The 27,480-nt window shown below is 39.8% G+C and overlaps 1 protein-coding gene across 2 annotated transcripts in view; it reads right to left on the bottom strand.

The window, feature by feature from the left end:
• Positions 1-19,929, bottom strand: part of INO80 (INO80 complex ATPase subunit) — a 121,221-nt gene extending 101,292 nt beyond the window's left edge. For both annotated transcript variants that reach the window (XM_040226893.1, XM_040226894.1), the window contains exon 1: positions 19,613-19,929. The gene's annotated coding sequence lies outside the window, so the exon portion shown is untranslated. The remainder of the gene's footprint in view (positions 1-19,612) is intronic.
• Positions 19,930-27,480: the final 7,551 nt, after the last annotated feature.

Raw genomic sequence — 27,480 nt, 5'->3', positions numbered from 1 at the left:
TCTGCATGATTTACAAATACCTATAACTCTGAACTACAACAACACAAGAGAAGACTCTACACATGGACATCACCAGATGGTTAACACCGAAATCAGATTGATTATATTCTTTGCAGCCAAAGATGGAGAAGCCCTATACAGTCAACAAAAACAAGACCTGGGAGCTGACTGTGGCTCAGATCATGAACTCCTTATTACCAAATTCAGACTTAAATTGAAGAAAGTAGGGAAAACCACTATACCACTCAGGTATGACCTAAATCAAATCCCTTATGATTATACAGTGGAAGTGACAAATAGATTCAAGGGACTAGATCTGATAGACAGAGTGGCTGATGAACTATGGACGGAGGTTCGTGACACTGTACAGGAGACAGAGATCAAGACCATCCCCAAGGAAAAAAAAAAAGCAAAAACACAAAATTGCTCTCTGAGGAGGCCTTACAAAGAGCTGTGAAAAGAAGAGAAGTGAAAAGCAAAGGGGAAAAGGAAAGATATACCCATTTGAATGCAGAGTTCCAAAGAACAGCAAGAAGAGATAAGAAAGCCTTCCTTGGTGATCAGCGCAAAGAAATAGAGGAAAATAATAGAATGGGAAAGACTAGAGATCTCTCCAAGAAAATTAGAGATACCAAGGGAACATTTCATGCAAAGATGGGCTCAATAAAGGACAGAAATGGTATGGACCTAACAGAAGCAGAAGATATTAAGAAGATATTAATAATACACAGAAGATATTAAGAATACACAGAAGAAATGTACAAAAAACATCTTCATGACCCAGATCATCACAATGGTGTGATCACTCACCTAGAGCCAGACATCCTGGAATGTGAAGTCAAGTGGGCCTTAGAAAGCATCACTATGAACAAAGCTAGTGGAGGGGATGGACTTCCAGTTGAGCTATTTTAAATCCTGAAAGATGATGCTGTGAAAGTGTTACACTCAATATGCCAGCAAATTTGGAAAACTGAGCAGTGGCCACAGGCTGGAAAAGGTCAGTTTTCATTCCAATCCCAAAGAAAGGCAATACCAAAGAATGCTCAAACTACCACACAATTGCACTCATCTCACACCCTAGTAAAGTAATGCTCAAAATTCTCCAAGCCAGGCTTCAGCAATATGCGAACCGTGAACTTCCAGATGTTCAAGCTGGATTTAGAAAAGGCAGAGGAACCAGAGATCAAATTGTCAACATCCGCTGGATCATCGAAAAAGCAAGAGAGTTCCAGAAAAACATCTATTTCTGCTTTATTGACCATGCCAAAGCCTTTGCCTGTGTGGATCACAACAAACTGTGGAAAATTCTGAAAGAGATGGGACTACCAGACCACTTGACCTGCCTCTTGAGAAATCTGTATGCAGGTCAGGAGCAACAGTTAGAACTGGACATGGAACAACAGACTGGTTCCAAATAGGAAAAGGAGTACGTCAAAGCTGTATATTGTCACCCTGCTTATTTAACTTACATGCAGAGTACATCATGAGAAATGCTGGGCTGGATGAAGCACAAGCTAGAATCAAGATTGCCAGGAGAAATATTAATAACCTCAGATATGCAGATGATATCACCCTTATGGAAGAAAGTGAAGAACTAAAGAGCCTCTTGATGAAAGTCAAAGAGGAGAGTGAAAAAGTTGGCTTAAAGCTCAACATTCAGAAAACTAGGAACATGGCATCCAGTCCCCTCACTTCATGGCAAACAGATGGGGAAACAGTAGAAACAGTGGCAGACTTTATTTTCGGGGGCTCCAAAATCACTGCAGATGGTGACTGTAGCCATGAAATTAAAAGACGCTTACTCCTTGGAAGCAAAGTTATGACCAACCTAGATAGCATATTCAAAAGCAGAAACATTACTTTGCTGACAAAGGTCCATCTAGTCAAGGCTATGGTTTTTCCTGTGGTCATGTATGGATGTGAGAGTTGGACTGTGAAGAAAACTGAGCGCCAAAGAATTGATGCTTTTGAACTGTGGTATTGGAGAAGACTCCTGAGAGTCCCTTGGACTGCAAGGAGATCCAACCAGTCCATCCTAAAGGAAATCAGTCCTGAGTGTTCATTGAAGGACTGATGTTGAAGCTGAAACTCCAACACTTTGGCCACCTGATGTGAGGAACTGACTCATTGGAAAAGACCCTGATGCTGGGAAAGATTAAAGGTGGGAGGATAAGAGATGACAAGAGAATGAGAGGTTGGATGGCATCACCGACTTGATGGACATGAGTTTGAGTAAACTCTGGGAGATGGTGATGGACAGGGAGGCCTGTCATGCTGCAGTCCATGGGGTCGCAAAGAGTCGGACACGACTGAGTGACTGAACTGAAGTGATAACTCTGAATGAGGAAACAGCAGAGTTTAGGATATGGATCCTTCTGTATGAGTTAACAAATAAAAAATGAAAAGTGTGATGAATACAATCACCTAAAATTAAATACTTCCAACCACAAAGAAAAACCCAGGCCAAATGGCTCCACCAGTGAATTTTTCCAAACATTTAAAGTGGAATTAATACCAATCCTTCACAAACTCTTCCAGATAACAGGAAGGAAACTCTATGAGTCTGCATTACCTTGATTTTTAAAACCAGGCAAAGATATCACAAGAAAAGTACAAGTCAGCCCTTCATATCCCAGATATAGAGCCCACGCATATGGAGGGCTGACTATACCATTTTACAGAAGGGACCTGAACTTCCACAAATTCTGGTATTTGCAGGGGATCCTGGAATCAATCCCCCATGGGTACCAAGGGAAGACTACAAAGACTAATTACCCTTTTAATATAGATACAAAATCCTCAACAAAATACAGCTGACCCATGAACAACATGGGGGATTTGGGGCCACTGACCCTCCTTGCAGTTGAAAATTCATGTCATGCTGTTCTGTACCTAAGGTTCCATATCCACAGTTCTGCATCTATGGATTCAACCAACTACAGATGGTGCAGTATGCAGTTATTGAAAAACAATCCACATGTAAGTGAGTCCATGCAGTTCAAACCCATGGTTTTCAAGGGTTAACTGCATCATACACGGAATCCAACAATATATAAAAAGAATTACTGCTGCTGCTACTGCTGCTAAGGCGCTTCAGTCGTGTCCGACTCTGTGCGACCCCATAGACGGCAGCCCACCAGGATCCCCCCCATCCCTGGGATTCTCCAGGCAAGAACACTGGAGTGGGTCGCCATTTCCTTCTCCACTGCATGAAAGTGAAAAGTGGAAGTGAAAATGCTCAGTCGTGTCTGACTCCTAGCAACCCCATGGACTGCAGCCCACCAGGCTCCTGCATCCATGGGATTCTCCAGGCAAGAGTACTGGAGTGGGGTGCCACTGCCTTCTCCAAATTACACACTATTACTAAAGTAGAATTTATCCTAGGAATGCAAAGTTGGTGTCATACCTGCAAATCAATGTGTTACACCTCATTAAAGCACAAAACCCACTTCATCATCTCAACAGAAACAGAAAAATGATTTGACAAAATCCAACACCATTTCAAAATAAAACAGTTGACAAACTAGGAACAGTCTTCACTACTGACAGCCGTGTTTAAGACTCCATGTTTCCACTGCAGGGGGCAGAGGTTCCATCACTGGCTGGAGAAGTAAAATCCCACAGGCCACAGAGTGCTGCCAAAAAATAAAGAAAATTTTTTTAAAAGGCGGGGGGTGGGGGGTGGGAGGGGGGACTCCCTCAACCTGATAAAGGACACTGACACAAAACAGAGCTAACACCATACCTAATAGTGAAAGACAGAACGCTTCCCCCTTAAGATCAGGAACAAGACACGGTTGTCTGCTTTCACAACCTCTATTCAAAACTGGACTGAAAATTCTAGCTAGGGCAATTAGGAAAAGGAAGGAAGGGAGGGAGAGAGTGATGGCAGGCACCCGGACTGAAAAGAAAGAAGTAAAACTATATTTACAGATGACATGATCTTGTACAAGAGTAGATAACACTAAGGAATGCTCTAAAAAATGATTAGAACGAATAAGCAAGCTCAGTTATCTTGTAGGATACAAGATCAATATACAAAAATCAATTATATTTTTATATACTGGCAACGAACAATCTGAAAGAAAAACTAAGAAAATAATTCCACTTACATTACCCTCAAAAAGAATACACACTTAACCAAAGAACTGCAAGACACTGTTGAAAGAAATTAAAAGAACTAAAAAAATGACAATATCCCACAGTTCATGGATCAGATGATTTAACATTTTTAACATCTCAACAATACACATCAAAAATCCAAGCTGCCTTTTTTGAAGAAATAGACAAGCTGATTCTAAAATTCAGGCAATTCTCTGGTGACCCAGTGGTAAGGACTCAACAGTTTCACTGCTGTGGTCCAGGTTTCATTGCTGGTCAGGGAACTAAGATCCTGTAAGCCACAGTGCAGCGGAAAAAGTAAATAAAAAATAAAATAAAATTCATATGGAAATGTAAGGGACCTAGGACAGCCAAAATAATCTTCGAAATGACAAAGTTGGAGAATTCATACTTTGATTTTAAAATTATCCACACAGCTGAAGTAGTTATTAAGATATATGGTGCTGACATAAAGTAAGAAACACTGATCAATGGAACAACTGAGAGTCCACAAATAAACCCTTACATTTAGAGTCAACTGATGTTCAACAAGGGGGTCAAGATAATCCAGTGGGGAAAGACCAGCCTTTTGAACAAATGGCACAATGACAACTGTACAGCAACATACAAAAGAATGAAGCTGGAACTCTTCCTTGCACTACACACAAAAAATTAACTCAAAAGAGATCATAAACCTAAATTTAAGAGCTAAAAGTATAAAACTCTTAGAAGAAAATGTGAGAAAAAATCTTCATGACCTTGGATGAGGTAACAGTTTCTTAGATAATATACCAAGAGCAACAGCAACAAAAGGAAAACAGATAAACTGGACTTATCATCTTTAGTGCTTTAAAGGATACTCTCAAGAAATTGAAAATTCACTAATAGGAGAAAATACTTACAAATCATATATCCGATAAGGAATTGATATCCAGAATATTTTACAAAGCTCTTAAAACACAGTAATAAAAAGGTACTCAAATTAAAAATGGACAAAGGGGACTTTCCTGGCAGTCCAGTGGTTAAGACTCTGCACTTGCAGTGCAGTGGAGGCAGGTTCCATGCCTGGTCAGGAAACTAGTAAGATCCCCCACGTTGTTTGGCAATCCCCAAAACAGTTTTTTTTAATTACTTAAAAATGGGAAAAGGATGTGAATAAATATTCCTCCCAAGGGGATATTTCAATGGCTAAAAGTACATGAAAAGATGCTTCAACATCATTAGAGACCAGGAAAATACAAAGCAAATCCACAATAAAACCCACTAGGACGATTATAATAGAAAAGACAGACAGTAACAAGTGCTGGAAAAGATATAAAAGAAACTAGAACCTTCATACACTGCTAGTGGGAATGTAAAATGGTGCAGCCATTTAGGAAATGTCTGATACTTTTCAAGTAGTTGAACATATGTTTACCTTTGTCCCAGCAAATCCACTTCTAGGAATACCCAAGAGAAATGAAAATATATGTCTGCAAAAAAAGTTAAGACTTAAGTCTTCATAGTAATATTCATAACAGCCAAAAGGTGGAAACAACATAATGTCCATCAACTGATGAATGGATAAATATAATGTGGTATATCTATACAATGGAATATTATTTGGCATTAGAAAGAGTTGGAATAATTACTAACAGACACTGTAACACAGATGAACTTTTAACATTATACTAAGTAAACAAGCCAGTCAACAAAGCCCTTATATTGTTTGATTAACTTATGAGGTATAAAGAACAGCAGCTCCACAGGAAACAAAAAATGATCAGTGGTTGTGTGCGACAGGAAGTTGGGACAGGGTTAAGTAGGGGCTTCTCTGGTGGCTCAGTGGTAAAGAATCCACCAGCCAAAGCAGGAGGCACAAGAGACACAAGTTCAATCCCTGGCTCGGGAAGATCCCCTGGAGAAGGAAATGGCAACCCACTCCAGTATTCTTGCCTGGCTTTTTCCATGGATAGAGGAGCCTGCCAGGATACAGTCCATGGGGTCTCAAAAGAGTCAGATACTACCTAGTGACTAAACAACAAGTGGGGAATGGAATGTGACTGATAATAAACAGAGGTTTCTTTGGGGGCTGATGAAAAGGTTCTGACACTGAGGTGACTATTGCCAACTCTGTGAATATATTAAAACCAATGAATACACTAAAACTATACATATTTTAAATGGTGACTTTTATCAACCAGAAATTATATCTCAATAAATGTTACAATGTGCCATTTCTGCACAGGAAAAAAGTTTAAAAATGAGCAAAAATTATTTGTAACACTATACAAATTTAAATATCATATGGAGGGTTCTTAAAAAATTCTAACAGTAGTATAATACCTCTAGCACAGAGAACCTACTGGATAATTTTGTTTAAAAAGATTATTACTATTATTATCCCACTTACAGATAAGGAACCAAAGGCTTACACGTTAAGTAACTTGCTCAAGTTCATACCACTTTAATAGGGAATGTGGATTTGAATCCAAACAATCTTTGAACCACTATAAGACTAGAAATTTATTATATAAAGGGAATCATACTGCATGGGGTCACAAAGTCAGACACAACTGACTGACTAAACAAATACTGTATATATACTTTTGTATCTGAATTCTTTGAGGTTTTGAGTATGTTTTTGAGATTCATCCATGTTATTACATACCATTCATTCCTTTTTGTTACTGAATCAGACTCCATTACAAGAATGAATATAATCACAATTTATCTATTCACTTGCTGATGGATATTTGGGTTTTCATTTCTCTTTGGGTAAATTCTGAGGAATGGAACTGCTAGGTTATAGGTAGGTATATGCTGCTAAGTCGCTTCAGTCGTGTCCAACTCTGTGCGACCCCACAGATGGCAGCCCACCAGGCTCCACCATCCCTGGGATTCTTCAGGCAGGAACACTGGAGTGGGTTGCCATTTCCTTCTCCAGTGCATGAAAGTGAAAAGTGAAAGTGAAGTCGCTCAGTAAGTGTCCGACTCTTTGTGACCCCATGGACAACAGCCTACCAGGCTCCTCCGTCCATGGGATTTTCCAGGCAAGAGTACTGGAGTGGGCTGCCATTGCCTTCTCCAGGTAGGTATATGTTTATCCTTAAAAGAAACCACCAAACAACTTTCCAAAATTGTTCTACTATTTTACACTCCCCAGCCCCCAACAATGAATAAGAGTTCTAGTTGCTTTCCATCTTTGTCAACACTTTGTATTATAATATCATCTCACTGTGGTTTCAATTTGTACATCCCTAATGACTGATAAAGTTGAGTACATTTTCATACGCTTAATGGCCATTTGTGTAAATTCCTTTGTGAAATGTCTGTTAAAGTTTTTCAACCACATTTCAGAAAATTTCAGTCTTTTTATTACTGAGTTATATAAGTCCTTGATATATCACAGATATAATTCTTTTGTCAGATATATGTATTACTATAACATCCTTCATGTACATTGTCTAGTTCATCTATAGATTTCTCAATCCAATCCCAGTTTTTGAAGAGACTGACAAGCTCAATCTAAGCTTCATATGGAAATACAAAAGATGCAGAATCGTCCACACAAGTTTAGAAAAGATGGCTAAAGTTGGGAGTTCACTGAAACTTTCAGCAACTCTTGAAATCAGTGTAATCAGATGGTGCTGCATTGGCAGAGGATAGACAAATCAACAGTGCAGAAGAGAGTTCAGAAAGAGATCCATACTTGCAGTCACACTGTTCTTGACAAAGGCACTAAACAATTCAATAGGGAAAGGAAGGTTTTTTTTTTTGACAAATGGTACTGGAACAACTGTATATCTATATGGAGGAGAGATTGAACTTCAAACACCTACACTTCATATCATACACAAAAGTGATGTGAGACAAATCAGACTTAAATAAAAAGTTAAAACGATAAAGCTTCTAAAAGAAAACATAAGAACATATCCTTGTGATTTTGGAGTAGGTAAAAATTTAATAGATGGGGTGTACTAACTACAAAAGACAGGAGGTACTAACTACAAAAGAAAATATTGATAAACTGACTTCATCAAAATTAAAAACTTCTCCATTTAAAAAAACTAGTCAGTCCTTCTTTGCTTGGTTTCATTCTTTATCAGTTTGCAACAGTATTAACAGTCTGCAGAGAAAGGGTATTACTGCAAACTATATGTAATCAGACGCAGTAGCCCTCTTTGCCATATCCACACCAAATAAAGGTGCAAATTCTCTCTAACACAAAACCCTTACCAAGATTCTGCTGGGTTCCAAGGCCACTCAGAATTACTCCAGAAGATCCTTATTACGCTTTCCCTTTTGCTCTTCAGATTAGGATTCAATTTCTAGCCACTGCCCTTAAAGTATTTTTTGTATTTCTCCAGTGCCCTTATTTTTTTTTCTCCAGTACCAGGTTGGAGAAGGAAATGGCAACCCACTCCAGTGTTCTTGCCTGGAGAATCCCAGGGACGGGGGAGCCTGGTGGGCTGCCGTCTATGGGGTCACACAGAGTCGGACACGACTGAAGTGACTTAGCAGCAGCAGCAGTACCAGATAACACAGATACTAAAAGTTCCCATTAACATATGCTATGCTTAACCAGTATTCCTTACTGTAAAAATATCTTCCCTAACTCTCCAATATTTTACAGGCAGCAACAATTTACGGTATACTTAAATGGGCCAACTAAGTAACTCCCATTTCTCTTAGTTCTCTTAGTTGGATCTGCTATTACTCTGACTGTTCTTTACCTTAGGTCTTTCTGTATTACCTTATTATCTGTTGTTTACTAAGTAAGAAATCATATGCAATATCAGAAGTAGGTGGAAGTTTAGTACCTGAACACTCCCCTCTTTGGTTCACAATGTGGAGCCTTGTACTAATGCACAAAGTACAACAAAAACTGCTTTTGTTTAGTTTCCTTTTTAAAAATTCACAAATAATTAAAATGGATTAAATTTGCAGAATATAAAAAACATGGGGAAAATAATCCAAATTCCAAAATACATAATCTGTACAATATACTGACAAGAATTAATAAAATTCTCATTTAAATCACTTGTTCCCTAACCAATAAAACATCTTTGTATCATTCCATTTAGCTGAAATAAAGACTACCAGCAACTTCTTTCCATTACTATTAAATATTATATAGTTTATATTTTATAAACTATTAAAATCTATTAAAATATCATTTAGCAATTCTAAAAAAAATAATTAGGGTAAAATTTTTTTCTCATGAATGCTTTGAAAGAGTAAGAGTAATTAGGTTCTACAGGCATTTATTTCCTGCCCGCCATAATTATACAACTTTAACAAAAAAAAAATTCAATGGCTCATCAAAAAAATATTTCTGCATTCACTGAAATCTTTCACATAACCTTAACCATAAAAAAAAACTTTCAAAGCCAGCCTCAGTTGGAAGTATAACTCTCGTTATGGCCTGATGAGAGGAGGAGAAGAGACCTATCACTGAATAAGAGCCCGCTAGTGTGAGGGGCTTTTCTGCCGCTGCTGCTGCTGCTGCTAAGTCACTTTAGTCGTGTCCAACTCTGTGTGACCCCATAGATGGCCTCCTGCCTTAATAATACTAGCTCATTTAATCCTCATGGTAATTTAAACTGTATTCCCATTTTAGTTAGGTTAAATAACTTGCCCGAGCTAGAATTAGAACTCAGATGTATTACCAGTGACTCAAAAGCCCCAATTCTTCACCACCCAATTCTTTACCACAGACTCTGCTATGATAAAATAACAAAGAGACAAGAGTGATCCCATGAGCAGGTCTGCCCATGACAGTTCAATTTTATGCCTGTTGTCTGAAACATAATTACCAACATTCTCTCACTTCCAAAAGTATCCATGTTTGAACAGTATCTGGTCACTCTACACATGGCAAGTTAAAGAGGAAAATAATTCATTAAGTACTCTTTAAATATTCTAGTTGAACCTAAACTTTCCATTCAAACCACTGAATATGCACTAAAAAGCTAAAGAAGCCACTATGTCCCAGGACTGAACTAAGCAGAAGGAAAAACTTTGTCCTCAAAGAGCACAGGCTGACAGTGGCCTCTACATAGGTTGACAGGAAGGCCAGAAAGCACCTGCTCCACCAAAGCAACAGTTCCTACTGTAAGAGCATAGGAGTAATTTAACAAACCCAGGGTTTCCCCAAATCAAAGTCTGAGACAAAAATTACACCTGCATGAGTTTTTTTTTTGGGGGGGGAGCAGCGGTGGACTGGGGAGGGGATGGTTCCTGCTACTCAGCTTGCAGAATCTGAGTTCCTCAACAAGGGATCGTCCTTGGGCCACCATGATGAAAGCGCAGAGTCCTAACTTCCTAACCACTGGATCGCCAGGGAACTCCCTACATCTGCACTTTAAATGGAATGAAGAATGCCTGGCTAAAAAATCATGGCCCTTCCAGAGAGTTCTAAAATGGCAAAGAGAAAATATTTTGCTTATCTTATAGGTATATTGTGAGAAAGAAAAGGTACTTATCCATGATTACCTTTCCCTACTTTTCTTCCTCAATAAAATCAGAATATATATCAAAATGAAGTATGTTTCCAAGGATGACAACAATTACAATGTGTTTGCTTTCTTCTAGGTAAAGAATCATTTCAGCTTCCTAGAATAGCATCTTCATCAAGACAGGAAACAAACTGCATTTTATCAAAATAATAAAAAATAAATTACTAGTACAACTGCCTACAGGGAGTTCTCTAGTATACACCACAGACATGACATCCGGTCAAACAAGTTTAATTCCCATTAATTAAGAATTAATTAGAGTCTAAATAAAAAAAATCCAAAAGGGAGGAAATGCTTCCTGAGGAAGCCAGTGGATCTTTCACATGGTAATTTAAAAAAAAAATTGTTTTATGTTAGGCTATGTTAGAGGTCCCTAGTATATTTCACAAGTCTTTTGGTGAAAAGAACCCAATCTAAATTAATGACAATTTATCAAATTAAAAATTTGAAAACAAAGCTAAAGATTCCTCTTACTGAAGAATTAGTGACTTTAACAACTTTCACAGCTAAATTCACGAAAACACTTACCTTTTTCAGGGAGTGAGATAGCTGATAAATATATGCACCAGTAAAACAGAAATTACAGAACTGAATCCACAGGCCCAAAATCTTGAGCAATTCAGTTTATTTCTCATCAAAAGGAAGTTAACATTAACTTACTTGATAGATATTTGCAAAAAATAGAGATTCTCACAAAGAGCTGAGATAACTTAGTTATCAGTTCCATATAGTTAAGTGTCCATTATTACAAAAGTAATGGTGAGAGTTTATTATTGTGAATAAAAGGTAAGAGACATTCATAACCAGCCAATATTATAAAATTGACTTTTCTACTCAGTTTTCCTATACTAAAAGTCAGTTTTCATTTTGGGGGTGAACACAGTAACCAGTGTGGGTGGTAACAGAGAAGCCTTTCTTCACCAAAGGAAGTCTGAGAAATCAAAGTTCAGGTAATTCATCCTGGCAATGAACCATCTATAAACAAGCATGAGGTGAATTGTATACTAAACAGCTCTTGCTTTTCAACTGTATTTCAGTCACTTAAGACATGATATTTTTATTAACACCAAATATAATTACTTTCATTATCTTTATTTTATAAGATACACAGATATTATAAACAAGGCAAGTATGTTTACACCAAACTAGGCGTCCAATAAACACTTTTTTAACTATTCAAGAAGCTTGGGGGTAAGGGAACTTCATCACAAGGAATTCCAACTGAGAATTCAAATTTTTTATTTTGTTGCATCAAATGCAATAAGACTATGTACACACATTCTATTGAGAACCAGATGCCATTTTATTTGCATATGCACTTCATATATACATTCACATATTTAATTCTTTTATGACATAGACAACACTATAACCCTTATTTTACAAAGAAAAAAAAAGAGTTAAGCTTAATGTCTCCCCTAAGGTCACACAGCCAAAGTGACAGAGCCAGGACTGGAATCCAACAAGTCTGACTCCAAACTCCCACATATTTAACTATTCCAATATTGTCTGAAGGACCTCCAACAAGCAGAGGCTCCAAGGGCATAAAGCCATGCTAATGAAGTATTCCAAGCAGTATATTCATTTATTCAATCATTTATTTAGACCAATATAGAGTCATAAATATTGATTTTATGTTATGGGTTATAATCCAATGCTGCTTTATTTTGCTGCTCAAATCGTTGAGTTTTGACCACTGGGAGCTTTTTCAGTTGGTCCCTGTGCTCCTCTGACATATCCTCATCAATGTGGAATGCTGGTGGTGGGAGCTGTAGTACTTCCTTACCTTCTGATGCTCCAGGCTCATCTTGTAGATTTCCCGTATCAAACCTAGTTAGCTACTTCTCCAAGGAGCTCCAGTTCCTTTTATTACATAATGGTGTAAGAAAACACAATGTGGGTACTAGGTATGTTCCTAGGTTTTTAACCTTCTCTACACAGAGCACAGAAATATACCTGTGTGTATATAAACCCATGTTATGTATGTGCCTCTAAAAATTTGTATATGCAACCACCTATACCTGTATCAAGCTAAACATGGATTCATAGTGATAACTCCAATTTAATCCATCACCACAAGGATTATTCTAGCCTCCTTCCCTTGATTATCTGTAAATTCTTACTCTGACAGTAAGTAGTCTGTCTCCCACCATCCATTTACTTAATTGTTCAATTGTAGTCTCTCTGTGTTTCAGTATCACAATTAAGTGGTATATCTCATAGAACACAATTGTAACAATTAGACTACAGTGCTCATATGCAGTTCCTTAAGAGTCCACTCATTTTCAAGGTTACTTAGGTTAGCAGTTCCCTCCTCCTAATTTTAATAAGGCGGTTTCATACATTTATAATATTATTATATTCTCCTTTCACAATCCGCATTCCTTCCTGGAATCCTTCAACCTCCAAAATGATTTTCGCTTAATTTGGACATACTGAAGTTTACTCTGTGCTATAAAGGCCCTGAGAGTTTAGCAAATGCATAATGTCATGCATCTACTACTACTGTAGCCAATAGAATAATTTTATCAAGCAGTATTTTAAATGAACTAAATGGTATTACAATCCTCTATGGAAGCAGCATGGTTCGGTAGTAGAAAGAGAAGGTGAAGTCAAGAACTTTAAGTTTAATGCTACTGACAAGCCATACAGACTTTAAGAATAACAGCTATCCTTTCAGGGTCCCAAGAGTCTCAGTGTAAAATGAGGGAGTTTCAACTAGATGACAATAATTTATAGCATTTATTAAACACTTGTGTCAGGGATGATGCTAAGCACTTCACATGGATTATTTCATTTGTTTCTAACAACTCTACATATAAAGTAAATACTTTTATGCATTATCCCTATTGAAATGATGGAATTAAAGGCTTAATATTAACTAGCACAAGATCACCTAGCCAGAGAGTTACAGAGCCACAACTCTAGAACAGGAGCTGGCATGCCCCGCATGTCAAACTCAGCCTGCTGCTCATTTTTATAAATCCTGACAGATAAGAATGGTTTTTAAATTTTGAAGTAACTGGGGAAAATTCAGGACACATGAAAATTATATGAAATTACAATTTCAGTGCCCATAGTTTTACTGGAAAATAGCCCCACTCATTCATGTACATATTCACTTTGGCTGCTTTCACAATACAATCGCAGACATGAGTGGCTGAGACAGAGAAAGCATGACCAGCAAAGCCTAAGATTTATTATTTGACCCTTTACAGAAAACCTCTCCCAAGCCCTACTGTAGAGTCTGGCTTACTATTATTTTCTAAGAATGATTCTAAAAAAAGGCAAATTATTACTAACATTAGAATGACAACCTGGACAGAAATATTTTAGACCCTGAATTAAAAAGTTTAATGTTGTAAAACATCTCTTTGCACTATAGTTTTAACTATAGAAAGAAATTTCTATCTACTGGTATTCATTACATAAACACAGGTTAATGCATTGTAATGATTTTCTTTACTGATGTATTTTTACCTGTTATCTAAAAAAAGACTTGAGATATTGTCTATTCATAATAAAAAGTTTCTGACTTCAATACTTTACAAACTAAAACTCTAGATTAAACTGTCAAAACAAAATGGTACTTACAATTATAGCTAACGCTTGTTGAGAGCACCCTTTGCCAGGTTCCACTGTAAGAATTTTTAGGTCTCTGTGAGCAAGTAAGTGAGTGAAGTAAGTATTTCTATTATCTTAATTTAAAAGATGAATTAACTGAGGCTTAAACAGCTTTCCAGAGGCAACACAGTTAATAAGAGAGCTAAAATTTCAACCCAGGTCATCTGGCTCTAGCATCTAAAAGGGGTCTGTCTATACTACAAGGCCACTGGATGACAATGCCTCTGTTAACAAGGCAGATTAGGACCTTTAAACAAATGAAAAGAATGTTTCACTATATTAAAACAAACAAAAAAACCTAAGTACTAGTAATTTGTATCAGCACGTCAAGAGAAACATTTAGGTTTATACTTTTACACTTATCCATGGCACCCTATGGCTTCCCTGGTGACTAGTGGTAAAGAATCCACCTGCCAGTGCAGAAGATGTGGGTCCAATCCCTGGGTCAAGAAGATCCTCTGGAGAAGGAAATGGTAACCCACTCCAGTATTCTTACTTGAGAAATCCCAGGGACAGAGGGGCCTGGAAGACTATAGTCCATGGGGTTGCAAAAGAGTCAGACACGGCTTAGTGACTGAACAACAAACAAAAAATGGCATCCCAAGAGTTTGCACAATTCTGTTTCTCTTTGCAGAGCCCCTCTGTACTCTCCATACATAAACATGTTGTTGTTCAGAAACTAAGTCAAGTACAATTCTTTTGCGACCCCATGGACTGTAGCCCACCAGGATCCTCTGTCCATAGGATTTCCCAGGCAAGAAGACTGGAGTGGGTTGCCATTTCCTTCTCCAATATATATACATACAATTGGATTAACTCACTTGTACACGCCCAACAGAGTCTTACCACAGTCCCTGAGTGTGGCAGATGCTCAACAACCCACTGTTGGGCGGATCAAAGCACATTCAGTATGTGTTCAATAAATAAATATTGAGTGAATGAATGAACAGAGTAAGGAGTTTCCTAAACCATTAGGTTCAAGTATCATTAAATGGTTGTTGACCTGAAATGAACTACGGATGGAAAAGTCTCTGGCTTTGTAATATTTAAATTGGGTCTGGTCTGTTTATGAGTTTTAACCACTTTTTGTGTTATTAAGTTTCATAAACAAACCACTCATTATACACCTATCTAACAAGCTAGTTCTAATTTTCCAGATTAACAACTTAATAATAGTCCATCTCAGTCTTCATCACTCCATTGTGAAGTCAAATTTATCTTCATATGCAAGCCTCACTGTTGCCTTCATTATTTTATATTGGAAACTTCCCTCCTGCTTAATTTGTTCTTCTTTGAGGTATAATAATTTAAGTCTAAGAGTGAATGCACTGTGGTTTTCTACCAAGATAATACAAATACAGTCCATTTCTAAATTTTATTTTTCATACCTCTCTCAGGAGTGACTTTTTAAAAGATTTATTCACTTATTAGACACACAATAAGACATGTGGGATCTTAGCTCCCCAAGAATCAAACCCATGCCTCCTGCAGGGAAGCATGAAGTCTTAAACCACTGGACCAACAGGGAAGTTCCAGGAGTGACAAATATGTTGACAGCCTTTCTAGTAACATTCAGACAACAATCTCAGAGAGAAACTGACCACCTGGCCTAGCATTCCTTTTACCATATTGATGTTCACTAGCCATTTTTCTGTTCATGCACAAGGAATGAAAGATTTACCCAGTTTATCCTCCTCAGTTAACTAACTTCTTGCCTAGAAAAGGTAGCTGTCAGATGCAAACCCAAAGGCAGCTTATGTTTATATTCATAAGAAATATGAATCATTTTGGTACCAGTACAAAAAGGTGAACACTATACATATACCCCGAGAAAACCCTATATGCCATACATGTTCTTTCCTACTGCATAAGTTTCCTCTTCCAAATCAGAACTAAACGTATGTTAAAGTTTTTGATATGTTCTTCAAAGGTGAATATAAACTAACATTTCTCAATATGCTGTCTTATAGTTGATATGTCATTTAATCTCAGAAGTGAAAATTATTGTACCTGTTTTACAAATACGGAGAACTGAACAAGTTCATTGGCTTGTTCAGTGCTAAGTAGGACTCAAACCTAAGTTTTTTTAAGTTCAAAACCAATGTCTTTCTATTATACAACCAGGTTTCTCTTCAGCTAAATTATCACTCGCTTTTCCCCTAAGAAGTCCTGTTCATGTGAATGCAAATTTGAGCCAACAATCCTTCTACGTCTTAAAAAAAAAAAAAAAAAACCACTGGTTTGATGCATATAAAATGACTTAGCTACTTGTTGGACTCTCCAGGACAAAGGCTCTTTAAACTAGGGTTCAAGAAATTGTATGAGAAAAAATGTACATCCTTATTTTCACTAACCTATAACTGAAATTAACATTTTCTTCTATTCTGAATGTAGTTCCCATAGCATACCACAGCAGTATGAGCAGGACAATCACTAGTTGTTAAAATATGAACTATATTTTATACATTTGAAAAATAAAATTCTGAGAAGGGGTTCAAAGGTTTCTTTAAACTATAAAGGGGTTCAAGTGAAGTGAAGTCGCTCAGTCGTGTCCGACTCTTTGCGAGCCCACGGACTGTAGCCTACCAGGATTCTCAGTCCATGGGATTTTCCAGGCAAGAGTACTGGAGTGGGTTGCCATTTCTTTCTCCAGGGGATCTTCTCAACCCAGGGATCGAACCCAGGTCTCCCGCATTGAAGGCAGACGCTTTACCCACTGAGCCACCAGGGGAGCCCAAAAGGGGTTCAAAGCACATAAATAATGTAAGGATACTGCTCCGACACCATCACACAGTTACCAAACCTTGGTAATGAAGGTTTACAAAGGGATGTCACACAGTTTATTCATTGTCTTTTCATCAGTTTAAAATATGAGGAATTCCCTGGCGGTCCAGTGGTTACGATTCTGCTTTTACAGCAAAGGCTCAGGTTCAGTCCCTGGCTGGGGAACTAAAATACCACAAGATGCACGCCAAATTTTAAAGAAAAAAAAAAAAAAAAAAGGACAGCATTTAGTCCCAGTGATTTTTTTCACATCGAATTTGTCAATGACGTTGGCTATTACTGATATCCTACTTCTGACCTAAAATATATGGAAATCTCTCTTATGTACTTACAAAACCCAGGCATTAAACTTCTTTGTGACCAACTTTTCAACTCTAAGCAAACCTACTGTACTACAATTAGCAAGAGAATCCAGCGCTTCTACAACTTTCTCATTTAATGCACAGCCATAGTTCAAATGTTTAGGTTCCTTCACTCCCCCAACTCATATGCTGAAATCCTAACTGCCAAGGTGACGTGAGGTAGAACAGGAGCCCTGCTGATTAGATCAGTGCCCATATAAGGTATTTAGTAAGTATTAACGAGTATGCTCTTCTCAGTCTTCTGCAGGCTACGACCTAGTGTATCAAAATCCTTGTGTTTAAGAAGCAAACCTGTCACCAACTTCACTTATTTTCCTACACAAATTCAAAGTTTCCTATTAATCTTATCCAATTCCTACCAATCTTATCCAAATCTTATCCACTCTAAAACTCAATGCATCCCAGCATTTGTATTTTGTGTGAACTTTATGCTAATGTGTTAAATCCCCAAGCCCGTTTTAACCTTGTGGGCAGAAAAGATGCCTATTAGTCCTTCCCTAGTCCGATGTCTACACAAGTTAATGGCAGTCAAAAACTGTTTAAGGATACCTTCCCTTGGTAGTACCATGACAAACTTTCACTAAGTGAAATTATAACATCACAGTTTTAGGTCTGTAGCTGAGACTGAATCACATTTGTACCTTGATGTACTCAAAATGTTTTTATTAGTCATAAAACTTCTAATCACATTTGTGCTCATTACATTAGGTTTTTCCTATTAAAAAACACAGACCTTTAAAAATCGATTCGGATTCTTCTAAAACAAACTGTAGAGGAAAAAAAGATAGTAAACTAAAACAATGGAATATAACTCTCAAAACTACAAATTTATTTTAGAATCTAGTTAAGTATGTGACTTCTACCATATATAATAACCAAATAAATGTTTTATAGGAAGAGCTTGAGAATTTCAAGAATAAAACACAACCAGAATTGGAACACTAATTGGCAACAAAAAGAAACAAAGTCCTGATACATGCTACAACATGAAAGAGCCTTGAAAACATGGTTAAGTGAAAGAAGATACCCACAAAAGGACACATATTGTATGATTCTGTTTATATGAAATATCCAGAGTAGGCAAATCTACAAAAATAGAAAAGAGATTAGTGATTGCTAGGGGTTGGGTGAAGAGGAGAAGGGAGTAACTGCTATGGGGGCTTCTTTTTGGAGTGATCAGTTACATAGTGCACTGTGCTAGCTATACAACTCAACTCGTCTGCTAAAAATCATGGAATTGTACACTTTAAAAGTCGGAGCTTTTGGTATGCGGATTATATCTCAGTAAAGGTGTTACTTTAAAAATGAGTAACAAAAAGCCGCCACTTGAAAACCATAATGAAAATTCCCTTTGGGAAAGGAAATCATGAAAGTTGATTGGAAAAGTAAGCTGGTTATCTGAGATGTTAGCAAAGTCAACCACCTCATTTCTTCTTCCGTTCTACCAACAAGTACACGAACATACAACTAGATAGTGTTTGAATCAAAGAATTCGGCAGAGCTGGCTGTTAAACTAAAATAGTGAGTGCCGTCTTAGAACCTCTCATTCCTAAACTGTAGGGGGCTTCCACCCTCGCAGATTACGGAAGTAGTAGTTTTCAACAGCGACCTCAAGAAGGAACGTCAAATTAGATGACACTTGCCTAGACGCCCTACAAAGGCCAAAAAGCCTAGAAGGGGTGACACCTACACACTCCTAAGTGTGCGCACGTGTTAGGCTGCACCCAGCCAACACCAACAAGCAAAATGGACCATTCACCCAGATCCCAACTCGCTCCCATAAACTGACACACTATCAAGCCCTTAGAGCTCATCTGTTTAAAAGGACAAATACAGCAGTCCACACCGGGTTCCCACTCGAGCCCAACAGCCCCCGCCCTGCCCCACCCCACCCCCAAACCCACACACGTGTTAGCCGACACCGCCCCACCGGGTCCCACGTGCACCAGGTCTAACACACTCCTCACGTGTGGGCGCCCCACGGGCTTTCTCGGCTGGCCGAGGTCACCGCGTGACCCCGGGTCTCCAGAGGTAGGAGAGAGTAGGAACAAGGCCCAGATCCCTGAGGTCCCAACCCTGCGAGTAGTGTCCACACCCATCCTCCCTACTAACCCCAACAAATCCCAGGGCCGGGGGCGACGGCCCCTTTAAGACGAGGCCCAGTCGTCGCCCACAGAGAGGGGCGCAACGGGGCCTACACAACCCCCCCTCCGTTCGTCCGCCCACGTCTAGTCGCCTCACCTCGGGCCGCCGGGCCCCGCCGCCGCGGCGGCGGCGGAGGGGGGGCGGGGTGCGGGCGGGGTCCGGAGGGGGGGGTCGCCCCGCCGACTGTGGAGCCGCGGTTCGCTCTCTGAGGCCGTGGGACGGTGACTGCGTTGGGCGTGGACGCTCCTAGCTCGCTCCTTCGGCGGCTCCTGGGACCCCAAGATGGCGGCGGCGCTGAGGCGGCTGCGGGCGCTGGGCCGGCGGCGGCGGCGGCCACTTTCACTCACTGAGAGGAGCGGAGCAGGGACACGGGGAGCCATGGCGGGGGGGAGGAGAGGCGCCATAGCCAGGCCAGAACAATCGAGCCGCTACTCAATGGGCTTACCCCCGCCCCGCCCACGCTCACTGCTTGTCGCCAGCCCGTGGCCGTCCGCAGTGCCGCTGCCGTCGGCCTCGTGCAGCTCGCACCCCGCCGCTGCCGCCGGACGCCCCGCGCTGACCGGGGTTCGGGGGAAGACCCTGATCTATGCCATCTGAGGGCAGATTGGTCGGGGCTGGGACTGGCGAAGATTGCCGAAAGGCGGCGGGGAGGAGGAGGAGGATGTCATCGCTAGAGTGAGCAAGCAGATCTCGCGGGAGCAAATGTCGCGAGACCTCTCTGATCTGCAACCGCCAAAGAAAGGTTACTTTTCCCGGAAGTAACGTCAGTCCAAACGGCCCGGGATCCTGGGAATGTTTGTTGCTGCAGATGGAAGTGGGAGGGTACTATGATTAGTTTGTTAACGGCTACCAAACACTGCTCAGTTCACTTGAGGAAAAGTATAGGCTCAGGTGTGATATTTTACATTGTTTTTGTCCCCTTTGGGCAAGGTTGTATATTGTGGGGAAGGCCCTGCTCTGTAGGACCACTAGTTTGGGGCTCCAGTTTGGGCTCAGCGACCAAAACTGCGATGCTGTGGCACAGTTGGGCAAGGTACCTAAGTGAAGGTTTTAGGATTCAAGCAACTGGGAATACACAAACCGTCATCAGAAATGTCTCAGTATTCAAACACCCACCCAATGAACCTCCGAAAAGGGAGTAATTGACCTTTCTGTGCCAGCTCAACAGTTTGCACCCTCTGCTGCCCACATTGACTAAAATTAATGCAACTCGGTTAACAGCATCTGTGATGAGAAGTACCTAGGTGTACAGTCTAATTGCAGGTAAGGATTAGAAGAACTTACTGAAAGTTAACTATTTCATTTCCCTCATGTCTCCTGTTTTAATTCATTTAATTCTGGCCCTTAGCATTTAAACAAAACAACATTCGCTTAAAGTCATAACTAGCCTTCTTGTGCCAAATTCGCTGGACTTTGAAAAGTTAAATTTGCTTAAAGGCAAAAGTACTACACACTTTCTGGGGACTTTCCTGGTGGTCCAGTGGTTAAGAATCCTTGCAATGCAGAAGGATTCAATCCCTTTTTGGGAAACTAAAATCCTGCATGTAGTGGAGCAATGAAGATCCCATGTATGCAACTAAGACAAGATGCTGATTAATAAGTTTTTTTTTAATTACACCCTTTGTGAAAGAGACAAGGGGATGTAAGAACACACACAAATACCTGCTCATTTGTCAGGGAGAGGAGTCAACACCTGCTCATTTGTCAGGGGGAGGAGTCGGGGGGGATTTACCAGAAGATAAAGTGAATTATATCCTGTATGAGAAGGGTGAGGAGAAGGGGAGAATGGGAACAAGGTTGCAGGATTAACAGGGGAGTGGCAATTTTGTATAAGATTGTCTTTTAGAACCCTATGTTTCACATACCCAGAAACATAAACACCTAAAATCAACTGGGATGATATTTAAGCAACAACCCACTGACTGGAGCCAAAATCAAAAGGAAAAGAATAAAGGGGGAAAAGTCAGTAAACTAGGGAGGGACCAAGATGTAGAGTCCCTTAAAGTTCAGATGTAGGTAGTCAGTTTGTTTTCTTTGTCTAAGCTAACAAATTACTACAGAATAGTGGCTTGCTGTTGCTGCTGCTAAGTCCCCTCAGTCATGTCCGACTGTATGACCCCATAGATGGTAGCCCACCAGGCTCCTCCATCCCTGGGATTCTCCAGGCAAGAATACTGGAGTGGGTTGCTATTTCCTTCTCCAGTGCATGAAAGTGAAAAGTGAAAGTGAAGTCGCTCAGTCGTGTCGGTTGTGTTGGACTCCTCGTGACCCCATGGACTGTAGCCCACCAGGCTCCTCCATCCGTCGGATTTCCCAGGCAAGAGTACTGGAGTGGGTTGCCATTGCCTTCTCCAAATAGTGGCTTAACACCTATTTATTAGCTTACCTTCTGTAAGTCAGAAGTCTGACAGTCTCAAACTGGACCAAAATCGAGGTGTTGGCTGGGCTGCCTTACTTTATGGGGGCTCTTGCAAAGTGTTTCCTTTTCCAACTTCCAGAGGCTACTTGGATTCCTTGGCTTCTGCCACCCTTTTTATCTCAAGGCAGAAATGACAGTTTGGGTCCTTCTCATGTCACATCAGACCAACTGTTAACCCTTTAAGGATCCCTGTGATTACAACAGGGCCACTCAGATAATCTAGGATAATCTTCCTATTTTAAAATCAACTGATTAGCAACCTTTCAGAGAAGGCAGTGGCACCCCACTCCAGTACTCTTGCCTGGAAAATCCCATGGACGGAGGAGCCTGGTGGGCTGCAGTCCATGGGATCGCTAAGAGTCGGACACGACTGAGCAACTTTACTTTCACTTTTCACTTTCATGCATTGGAGAAGGAAATGGCAACCCACTCCAGTGTTTCTTGCCTGGAGAATCCCAGGGACGGTGGAGCCTGATGGGCTGCCATCTATGGGGTCGCACAGAGTCGGACACGGCTGAAGCAACTTAGCAGCAGCAGCAGCAGCAGCAGCAACTTTTAGCTCACCTGCAACCTTAATTCCCCTTTGTCTGTAACCTAATATATTCAGGTGGCAGTAGTGGTAAAGAACCCACCTGCCAATGCAGTAGATGCAAGAGACGCAGGTTCTATCTCTGGCTGGGGAAGATCCCCTGGAGAAGGAAATGGCAACCCACTCCGGTATTCTTGCCTGGAGAATCCCATGGACAGAGGAGCCTGGCAGGCTACAGTCCATGTGGTCACAAAGAGCCAGACATGACTGAGCATGCATGCTCATAGTTGATCACATTCTATTTAATTTATTCACATGTTTCATGGATATCCTTGAGGGGATAGCATTATTCTGCCCCGCCCTCCCCATTCTGTCCTAGAACTTTTGATATACAACTCTAATCTTTCATCTATGACTTTCACATTAAAGTTCAGTTTTTTCCAATCTAATAGTCTTGCATTCTTTTTTTTTTTTTTCTTGCCTCACTGGACAATTTGTGGGATCCTAGTTCCTGCCCAGAGATTGAACTCTGGCCCCTGCAATGGAAGTGCTAAGTCCTGATCACTGATCATTTCTGTGGTATTCTTGCTGAAAATGTATAATCTCACTCAATCACAAAAAAAAAAATAGACAAATTGAAAAGGGAGGATGTTCCAAAAAATAATTGCTCAATACTCTTTGAAACTGTCAAGATCATGAAAGACAAGGAAAGATCTCAGGGCAATTATCGACTGCTGGGGACTAGGAAGAAATAACAACTAAATGTAATATGGTATCCTGTAAAGAAAAAGGGACATTGGTGGGAAAACTGGTGACACGTGTATAAGGTCTCTAATTTAGCTCCTACTCTGGGGTCACCCAGAGTCGGACATGACTGAAGCGACTTAGCAGCAGCAGCAGCAGCATTGGGTACTAATGTTCATTCCCTTGTTTTGATTACTGTGCTAAGGTTCAGTTCAGTTCAGTTGCTCAGTCGTGTCCAGCTCTTTGCGACCCCATAGACTGCAGCACGCCAGGCCTGTCCATGACTAACTCCTGGAGTTTACTCAAACTCTTGTCCATTGACTTGGTGATGCCATCCAATCATCTTATCCTCTGTCGTCCCCTTCTCCTCCCACCTTCAATCTTTCCCAGAATCAGGGTCTTTTCAAATGAGTCAGTTCTTTGTATCAGGTGGCCAAAGTATTGGAGTTTCAGCTTTAACATCAGTCCTTCCAATGCATATTCAGAGCTGATTTCCTTTAGGATGGACTAGTTGGATCTCCTTGGAGTCCAAGGGACTCTCAAGAGTCTTCTCCAATCCCACAGTTCAAAAGCATCAATTCTTTGACTCTCAGTTTTCTTTATAGTCTAACTCTCACATCCATACATGACTACTGGAAAAACCATAACCTTGAGTAGATGGACCTTTGTTGGCAAAGTAATGTCTCTGCTTTTTAATATGGTGTCTAGGTTGGTCATAACTTTTCTTCCAAGGTGTAAGTGTCTTTTAATTTCATGGCTGCAGTCACCATCTGCAGTGATTTTGGAGCCCCCCAAAATAAAGTCTGTCACTGTTTCCCCATCTATTTGCCATGAAGTGATGAAACCGGATGCCATGATCTTAGTTTTCTAAATGTTGATCTTTAAGCCAACTTTTTCACTCTCCTCTTTCACTTTCATCAAGAGGCTCTTTAGTTCTTCACTTTCTGCCATAAGGGTGGTGTCATCTGCATATCTGAGGTTATTGATATTTCTCCTGGCAATCTTGATTCCAGCTTGTGCGTCATCCAGCCCAGCGTTTCTCATGATGTACTCTGCATATAAGTTAAATAAGCAGGGTGACAATATACAGCCTTGACATATTCCTTTTCCTATTTGGAACCAGTCTGTTGTTCCATGTCCAGTTCTAACTGTTGCTGTAAGATGTTAACATTGGGGAAGTTGAGTGAAGAAAATACAGAAAATCTTTTTTCCACATTTTCTGTAAGCCTAACATTAGTTCAAAGTAAAAGTTAAATACTTTTTAATTCCATTTAATTTTTCAACTATATTCATCTCCGTTATTGAAATATAATCTTCCGTTGACTTTGGAATCACAATGCTCTGGTTTTCTTTTTCACTTTGGAGAGTTTTTTTTATAATCACAGCAATTAGTCCACTAGTTCATAGATTCCGATCTTGACAAAATTAGGGATATGCAGGAACTTACATGAGAGTACAAAACTATTTTAAGACACACCCTGGACTGTAGTCCAGTGGTTAAGAATCCACCTGCCAATGCAGGGGACAGGGGTTCAATCCCTGGTCTGATAAGATTCCACATGCTATGGGGCATCTAAGCCCTTAAGCCACAATTACTGAACCCTGTTCTCTAGAGCCTGTGCTCTGCAACAAGGCACCGCAATGAGAAGCCTGCACAGGGCAACTCGAGGGAGTAACCCCGCCCCCCACTCTCCAAAACTAACAAAGCCCACTTGCAGCAATGAAGACCCAGTGCAGCCAAAAATTAATTAATTTTTAAAAATAGACATACTCTTTTCAAATTCATTACCTAACTTGAAATCACCGGAGACACAGAGGGACTTCACTTGGGAGGAGCTGGAAGTGTAAACTTAACCTCTTCTCAGATGTAGCAGAAAAAGAAAGGCAAGCATATGAGCAATAATAACCACGAAACTGCCCCCACCAACCATCAGCTCCATCCAGAAAAGGGATACTTCACACCATCCTGACTGCTAACAAGAATTCCAGGGAAAACAGTGAAGGGAAGAACAAGGGCATCCTGCCTGGTATCTGTAATGTACACACTTGAAATATTAAAGCAAGGCCAGAAACTGATGGTTATTGGCCATAACTGGTTTGTCATAGCTTTTCTTCCAAGGAGCAAGCATCTTTTAATTTCATGGCTACAGTCACTATCTGTGGTGATTGGTAGTGAACACTTAGAAATATTTGATGCAGGAACTATCCCAAATGAAACAGTGAAATGAGTTTTATCACATGGTAAGCATGGAGCAGCCAAAATCATACTGGAAGAGAGTCTTGTTCAGAGTGGAGAATGAAATGTCCTGACAGTTGTAGAATGAATGTCAGCAGGAAACTCAAGTCCTCTGAGAAGGAAAACAAAGCAGCTGTTGGAGGATCTTTGAGAAGTATAAAGAATTAATTAGAGAAGCTTGTTACTAAAGATACTTTCTTTCTAGAAAGGCAATCTGGCCAAGTTGAGGGAAACAGCAAATAACTACTAACTGTAAATAGTATCTTTCACAGCAAGTTTCTCAGCATTTAATATCTACAGATGAGACATGCATAGCTAAACTGATTAAGAAAACCTCCACATATATCTGGTATTAATGTTATATATTCCATTCACATTCATCATCTCATATGGTACTGTAAAGGTGATAGTATGAGCATTTCCATTTTACAGATGAAAAAAAGAACCTCAAGGAGATTAAGTCTAAAATCACAAATCCAGTCAATTAGTAAATCCCGGATTTGACTCAAGACATTTGAAAGAAATTCAGAGCATTGTGGTGAAAAGCTCTGAGGTACAATGCAGAGATTTTTATCTCCTTAGGGCATGCTGGAATTTTAAGATACATGTAAAACAGTCAAAGTACCAAACAAATTCAATATATTTAATGATAATGACAACAGATCCCTTTTAAGTTGGTGCTAGAGTCAGAAGCCTGGCAAGAAGGAGGATGTAAAAAGAAATAAACAAATTTAGCCATGAGTGATTAAAACATGGCCTATAGAAAGTTTTATAAATAGCTTTATATGTTTAGCTTCTTTTCTCCTTTGTGGTTATTTTATACTAGGGAAGATGTAACAGGGAGAGTTAGATTGTTATGAGGATATATTTAAATATCTATAGAAAGATAATTTTTAATATTGCCTTAAAAGTAGGTGCAGTGGATAGTTCTGATGCCAATAATATATTTCAGGTGGCCTGTGCTTTCAAATATCTTATCTGATGTGATATTCTGAGTTTCTACCTTGAAGTCAGAAGACTATGAAAACCACCATGTGGGTAGGTGAGTGGAACACTAGAAATAAAGGACAAAAACAGTGTGAGATGGTGTAGCCACTATAGAAGCAGTCTGGCAGTTCTACATAAAGTTAAGTACATTGCTACCATTTGATCTTGCATTCCACTCCTAGGTATAGACACGTATGAAAACATATATCCACATAAAAACTTCTATACAAATGTTCATAGCAACATTATTAATAATAGTAAAAGTATACCTAAATGTCCATTAGCCAATAAAGGGGTATACAAATGTATATTCATACAATGCAATATTACTCAGTAATAAAAAGGAATGAAGTACTGATACATGCAGCAACATGGATGAACCTTGAAAGCATTACATTGAATAAAAGAAGTCAGTCACAAAAAACACATATTACATGACTCTATGCATGTGAAATGTCTAGAATAGGCAAAGTTCTAGAGATAGAATGTATATCAGTGGTTGCTTAGGGCAGAGGAGGTTGCAGGAAGAGACAATAATAGCTGAAGTGTATGGGGTTTCTTTTTTGAGGTGATAAAAATACTCTAAAATTGATTGTAGGGATTTCCCTGGCAGTCCAGTGGTTAAGACTGCACTTCCCCTGCAGGGGGCATGGGTTCAATCTCTGGTTGGAGAATGAAGATCCCGCAGACCATGCTGCACGACCGTAAATAAATAAATAAAATAGATTGTGGTGATAATTGCATATACCTGTGAATATACTAAACCTGCTAAATTGCACACTTTAAGTTGATGAGTATGTGAACATATCTCAAGAATGCTGTAAAATAGAAAAGGACCAGCAGAAGAGCTTAGAGACCAGATCTCGCCAGCAACATCCTCAAAGGCCCTCTTTTTTTCCCCTAGACAATGCTTAAAGCAGAACAACAACAAAAAGCTAGAGGTGTTCTCCATATGACCCAGCAATCCCACTGCTAGGCATATATCCTGAGAAGACCAAAATTGAAAAAGACACATGTACCCCATTGTTCATTTCAGCACTATTTACAAT

This window comes from Oryx dammah, unplaced genomic scaffold (genome assembly GCF_014754425.2).
Source record: "Oryx dammah isolate SB20612 unplaced genomic scaffold, SCBI_Odam_1.1 HiC_scaffold_26, whole genome shotgun sequence".
In the NCBI taxonomy this organism is placed as follows: domain Eukaryota; kingdom Metazoa; phylum Chordata; class Mammalia; order Artiodactyla; family Bovidae; genus Oryx; species Oryx dammah.
The sequence above is the reverse complement of the archived record's forward strand: the minus strand, read 5'-3'. Positions and strand labels throughout refer to the sequence as shown.